This window comes from Marmota flaviventris, chromosome X, assembly GCF_047511675.1.
Source record: "Marmota flaviventris isolate mMarFla1 chromosome X, mMarFla1.hap1, whole genome shotgun sequence".
NCBI lineage: Eukaryota > Metazoa > Chordata > Mammalia > Rodentia > Sciuridae > Marmota > Marmota flaviventris.
This window is the reverse complement of record NC_092518.1, coordinates 132,625,315-132,632,269: the sequence shown is the minus strand read 5'-3', so window position 1 is coordinate 132,632,269 and position 6,955 is coordinate 132,625,315.

The following is a 6,955-nucleotide window of genomic DNA, read 5'->3' as shown; positions in this document are numbered from 1 at the left end:
CGCCCACAATTTCGGCCCACGCGGGGCTGATATTAGGGGCTGACCAGGCTGGCACTAGGGGAAGACACCCAGGGGCGGGAGCCTAGGAATCAGGGAGAGCAGCCCAGGTCTCCACAACCTGTGAATGCGAACGGGGCGACAGCGAGGTTAATGCCCAACCCCCCACTCCCACCCCAGCCGCCCCTCGTGCCCCGCCCCCCGCCCCACCCCGCGAGGGTTCCCGCGGGCCACAGCACCCTCCCACGCCGCCCCCCGCCCCGCGGGCTGCTGTGGCTGGGCCGGCGCGGGCGGAGGGCCGCGGGGTCTCCCTGGCCCGAGCGGCCCCTCCCGGGGTACGGTACCTCCTGCTGGGGCGGGGTCCTCCCTGGTCCGGGCCCCTGCGGCGCGGGCTCCTCCGGGCTGAGCAGAGCGGCGGCGGCGGCGGGGTCGGTCGCCCCTCGTTCCCTCGCCCTGTCGCTGGCTCTGCGTCCAGTTCTCGCTCTCCCGGCGCGGCACGTGGGCCAGTGCGCCGGCGCCTGCTCGCCACCGCTCTCTGCAGTGCGGACGCGGGGCGGGGGCGCGGTGGCGGTGGAGCGCGGACCCTCCGCGTCGCCCCGGAGACCGCCGGGCCATTGGCGCGCACGGGTCACGCGGCCGGGCTGTCGCCGCCGCCGCGGGCACCCAGGGACCGCGGGTGACGTCACCTGCTCCTCCTCCCTCCCCCGCCTCCGCCCTGGCACAGGTGGAGCCCCCCCCCGGGGGGGAGGGGGTGTCTGGGTGTCGGTGTCTGGAGACCCCACGCCTTTGGCTCTCCCCACCCGGTCCGTCTGGGTCCAGCCCTGTCCCCTGCTCCTTCTGGATGTGCCCTCGGGGCGCCAGCACGGCGAGGGGGCTGCGCCCAAGGTGTCCTCTAGGAAGCGGCCTGGGGTGGGCCCACCAGCTCTGCGTTCTGGCCAGGGGTGGGGAGCAGGCTCTCAGGGGCTTCTTTGCCTGCAGTCCTTGATTCCATCCCCACCCAGGATAGGATTGTTCTGGTCTCTGGGCCAGGCCAGGGCACCAGGTCCAGGTGTGATTCCATGAAGTAGATACGTGCGGGAATGTGTGCTCACCATGCCACCCCGCCGAGGGTCCACCATCTATCTATCTGGCACTGCCCATCCCACTGGAGCACGATGGGTATACCACAGGCCTATGTGCTTCACTGCCCTCGCATAGGAGGGTGACCTAGCTCCTGGGTTTGCCCAGGCCTTTCCTGCTGTGCCGGCTGCAAGACCCAAGACCCAAGGCTCAAGAACCAGTTTCTGTGGCTTTGAACCAGTTTCTTCTCCTTGGGCCTGTATTATCTTACTGCCTGTCCTTTGGCGAGTCCCTGCCTCTTCTTGTCAGAGACATAACCGGGGTCTCTGGGGCCTCTGCCTAAGTGTGTGTAAGGAGAGGCATTCAGCTGGGAGGAGGGTGCTCAAGTCCCCACCCCCCCTCCACAGCTTGATGAGCTTGGGGTGAGGGGGCGTTGCTCTCTGTTTTAGTCAGGTTTTTCTCTGCTGTGACTAAAGGACTCGATCAGAACAAGTGTAAGGCAGTTAATGTTTATTTGGGGGCCCTTCATGGTTTCAGAGGTCTCAGCTATGGATAGCCGGGTCCAATCCTTGGGGCTCAAGGTGAGGTAGGACATCATGGCAGAAGAGAGTGGGAGAGGGAAGCAGCTCACATGGTGATCAGGAAGCGGGGGGGAGAGAGAGAGAGAGAGAGAGAGAGAGAGAGAGAGAGAGAGACACCACTCTCCAGACACAAAATATATACCCCACAGCTATGCCTCAATTCCCGCCTCCTCCAGCCTCACCCTACCACTTCAGTTACCACTCAGTTAATCCCGATCAGGGGATGAATTCACTGGTTGGGTTAAGGTTCTCACAACCCAACCATTTCTCCTCTGAACCTTCTTGCACGGTCTCACTTCCAAACCATAACACTCTCTTGGCCCGGAGGGCAGCATGGTTGTCCGACCACCCCTGAGGCATTTGGGGCATTTGGGCTGTTCCCAGTGTAGGGCTGTTACAGACACTGCTGCCTCCCAAGTCCCACGTGCCTCTCTGAGCCGCCATCAGTGAGGCAGGCTCCAGGGTGTACACAGCTGTTGTCAAGAAGTGGCTATGCTGGGTCTTGGGTTGTACCCATCACTGCCATGACCATGTGCTACTCACTGGTTTTCTCCCGTGAAAGGCTAAATCTGTGTTCCCTCCCACCCGCAGCATGGCAGTGTCCTTGCAAGCCCCAAGGCCTGAGCAACCTTTGGTCTCGTTCAGCCTTGACCGTTTGCCCATCCCAAGGGGAGAAACACTACCTGGTCATCATGTGCCTTGCATTCCCTGAGTCAGTGGCGAGGTTGGGAATCCTCCCACAAGTTCACCGGACACTCCCTGTTCCTCTTCCGACAATCTTCTTTACTCCTCTCCTCCCCATCCCAGAGACATATTGTTGGCCTGTTTCCAAGAGAAAGTTGCTAGCGTCAAGGTCAAAGGCATTCTCATTTTGAACACTCAGCCATTGTCCAGAAGCACGTCACATTGGAGTTGGCCTCGTGGTTGGACTTTGGCTTGCCCTTGCTCCCCAGGTGTTTCCACCCTTTCTGGGGGCCGGGAGTGGTAAAAGCTAGGGGTTATGGTTTGGATATGAGGTGCCCCCCACAAAGCTCCTGTGTCAATGCAGGAATGTTCAGAGGGGATGCCATTACGTTATGAGAGCTATAACCTAATCCATGGATTAATCCATCTGATGAGTTAATAATTTGAAAGGACTGCTGTACTGGGTGGTAACTGTAGGCAGGTGAGGCATGATTGGAGGGGGTGGGTCACTGGGGGCTGTGCCCTTGGGGACGATATCTTGTCCCTCTGGCTTCTCCGTCTGTCTCTCTACTTTCTGGCTGCCACAAAGTGAGCAGCTTTCCTCCACCTCACCCCTCCACCATGACGTTCTTCCTCACTCTCAGGCCCAGAGCAAGGGAGCTGGCTGGCCGGCCATGGACTGAACCTCTGAAAATGTGACCTCAAAACAAACTTTTCCTCCCCTAAGTTGTCACTGTCAGGTGTCTGGTCCACAGTGACTTAAAAGCTGACTAACCCACTGTGCAAATGAAGAAACAGGTGTCTTCTCTCACAAACCAGCTTCCTCTGCTGGCTTCATGTGTCTGCTCCCTCCCCTTCTCCTTCAGGACCTACACTGCTTGTTCTGATACAAGCCACTATTGCTCTTAACACCCACCGTGAGAATTTCTGTCTCCTTGACCTCAGTGTTAGACTCGCCATGGCTTACACCACATGCCACCCTCTTTCTTGGTTTCAGCCATGATGTTTCTGGGGTCCTTCTCTAGGGAGAGCACTCCCAGGAGATATTCTTGGGGTGGGTCTAGTGTCACCAACTGGCCCAGCATTTGTCCTGTTTTCAGCCTCACCTCTTTCTACTCTCCCTCTCTTCCCACCTTCTCCCTCCTTCCCTTCCCTGCTGACTCCAAGTCCAAGACTCTGGCTCTGTCTGGGGTATGGGTGTGGGCTCATCTCCCTGCATCCTCACGGGGGCTTGAGCTGTGACACCTCAGCTGTCTTTCCTTTGTCACTTCTCTGCCCCATTGTCTCCACCTCTCAGCAGGCTTGGCTCTCCTGGCTTCCCCAACCCCTTTCCTTCCCTGGTTTCTGGAACCACCCATTCCTGCCCTTCAGATTGACCTCCTCCCTCTCTGCTGGCTTTTACTTTGTTTGTCCTTGGACCTCCCCTGCCCAACCCCTTTTCCTCCTCCTCATTTGCTGGGGCTCAGCATGGTGGAGGAGGGTTCCCAGGCTCAGCCCAGGGACATTCAGTGCCTCTAAGGGACCTTCCGTGTCTGGATACAAGCCCTCCCCTGAGCTCCACACATGTGCATCAAACTGCCCACTTGGATGCCCCCTGGGGATTTCGGAATTCAGGTGTGCAAACTGGAGCGCTTTGCCCCTCTCAGTGCACTTGCTCCTTCCCCAGATTTCCCCAGCTGCGTCACCACCAGATAGGGCTCCTCTTCCACCTGCTTGCTCAAGCTAAGATGGATGGCAGGATTCCTTCCCTCCTCCCCTTTATTTCTCACCCCCAGATCCAACCTGTCCTAGTCTCTTCTCTACTCCCCAATCCCCATGGCAGCTGGGGAGATCTAGCTCTTGGCAACACCACCAGACCCTGTTCTTCCCCTTGAGGTGTACTCCCCCTGGGTCCCCATCTCCTTAGAGTGAACCCAAGGTCCCCATCCTTGTCAGCGGCCCTGCCCCACCCCTCACAGTTGGCTTTCTCTTAGGGTCCTCCTCCCCTGCCACTGTTCCCGAGCCCCTCTCATCTGATGCCTGCTGAATTGGCCCTTTGGGCTGGCCCCCAGCACACTCAGCTCATCCCTACCTTCAGCCTTTGCCTTCCCTCCTTCCTCTGTGTGCCATGCTCCACCCCACCCCACCCCACCCCACCCCAAGAGCTGCCCATGGTGGCAGCCTCCTCTTCTTGAGGTTCTTCCTCCTCCTGGCTCAGCAGATCCTCCCCCTCCTCCCACGGACTTCCTCTGCCTGGCCACACTAGTGGACCTCAGAATCCTCTCTGTTCATGTTCTTACTGGTGGCACTGATTTGCATGTCACCACCAGATAGATGCTTTCAGGTTTCAGGGGCTCCCTCCCCAGATGGCAAGCTGGCACCCCACCAGAAGGGGACTCGCCTATATGTCCTCGTCCATTTGTGCTGCTGTAACACAACACCGGACTCTGGGTAATTTATAAAGAAAAGATATTGATCTCTCAGAGTTCTGGGCCCAGGGCAGTTCCTCTCTGCCTAGGCTGGGGATTGAGATCCCCTTCACAGCACGCGCAGCCCACCACTGGGCTTGCAGTGAGCTTGCAGCCAGCTAAATTCCGTTGGCATATGTTCTCCCCATGCTTCCTTCCAGCTGCCGGGATCCCCCACCCTGTGCGTGTGCCAATGGCTCTCCCAACCCAAGGGGTGGGCTCGCTTTCCTCTTTAGGCAGCATCCTGAGGGGGAAGCTGGCTCCTCTCTCCAGGAATCTGCAAGATGCAGACCCTGTCCGAGTCCCCTGCCCCTGCTCTCTCTGCTCTCTGAGCCTGCCAGGCCTGCCCACTGCAGCTGTGGGGTTTGGCGATGCCTCAGGAGTTGACCAGCGTTTATGGGCAGGGCCACAGCTTCCAGGAGAGAGGCCTTCAGATGGTTGCACCTGGTCACGGTGACTTGTGCGCCTGTCTGCAGCTGGGGGACTCCGTGGCTCTGGTTTCCTGAGTGTTATGGGTTCAATTGGGCACCCCCTCACTTCCCGCAAATTCATATGGGGGGGATGTCCTAGTGCCCACTACCTCAGGATGTGACCTTATTGGGAGATAGGGTCGCTGCAGTTTTAACTTGTTAAATTTAGACGAGGTCATACTGGAAGAGGGTGGGCCTCCGCTCCAAGATGACTGATGTCCTTGTGGAAAGGGCCAGTTTGGATTACAGAGACAGACACGAACCCAAGGCAGTCTTTGTTACTTGCCAAGTGAATTTTAGAGTGAAGCTGCCTTCAGCCAAGGAATACCTCTGGCCACCAGGAACTGACTGGAAGGAATGCAATGGATTCTTCCTCAGACCCTCTGGTAGACACCAACTCTGTTGACACCTGACATGTTTTTTTTCTCACCAATTTGACACTGTAGATTTCTTTTTTCTTGACTTTCACAATTTCAGTTAGTTACATTAGCCCTCTTAGGTGAATACACCTCTGATATTTCGAATCCCTTAATATTTGTATCCTCTCTTATGGAATATGTTTGCCCTGTCATCCAGCAATGGCTCTTTTGTGCCTTTGCAGTACTGTCACATCTTCTGTGTCATTGTTGGGATATTGGTTGCCAAGGATACCAAAGGATTTGGCTGGACTTAACTGTGTATATCTGCTGTTCTGTGTTGCTCTATCATGCTCTGAAGGACAGACCCTTCCTTTCAGTCCTTATTGGTGGGTCCGTTTTATGTTTTGTCTTCAACATTCCAAGAGCTACAAAAGAAATCAGCCTGTTAATTTTACATGAGAAGTGTATAGGCCCTAGCCAGGTTTCAGGACACTTTGAATGCTATACAAGATTCTCTTTGTTGAAAAGGAGGTAATGAGATGTCCATTGGGACACATGTAACCACCAGTAATAGTTGAAAGAAAGAAGATGTCTGGGTGAGCAATGAGACCTTCCTTGGGACCATCTCTTTTGGCTTACCTGCACTTAATGGGGCCTGCTTGAAAGCATAATCCTCCTATATGCCCTTGCAGAACTAAGCCTTTTTAGGATCATCTCAGAGAAGAGAAGGCAGCCAGAAATACATGGCCTCCAGGCAGACTCCAGGTCCTCCCTCTTAGAACTGAGTGTTACCAGTCTGAAGCTTTGGTCAGTAGTATGAGAAGGAATAGAAAGTGCCTCTAGGGGCTGCCTGATAGGCAAAATCATAGTTTCCCACAGATAAATTTGGTTCAGTTCTGCAAAGAGAACCTGTCCATCAGAAATCTTCTTGAATCTTAGCTCCAATGTGCCTCCAACTTCATCACATGAGAATACTTCAACAAAAGTGGTCTCTGTATTCACTCACCACCTCTGCAGCTACCTTTGGTGTGACAAATGTGCCCCCTCCATCTTTTCCTGACACTAGTTTCTCACTGATCTTTCTAGTTCACAGACATGAGCAGGTCATTCTTCTCCTTCACATAATTCTAGGACAATGGTTCTTCTCTGAATATCCAGGTGGCTTGCTGCACATCTGGGGCAGATATCCAAAGACCTTGGTATGGGTACTCTAGGACCTTCATGGCCCTATCCCACCTTCCCATGAACTTCTGATTTCTTCCCCATTAATTGCCCTGGTCCCCTTCCCTCTTCAGTCCCTCAATATCCACTGACCATCCAACTCCATTTACCTCAGGATTAGCACCTTGGCTTTGGCA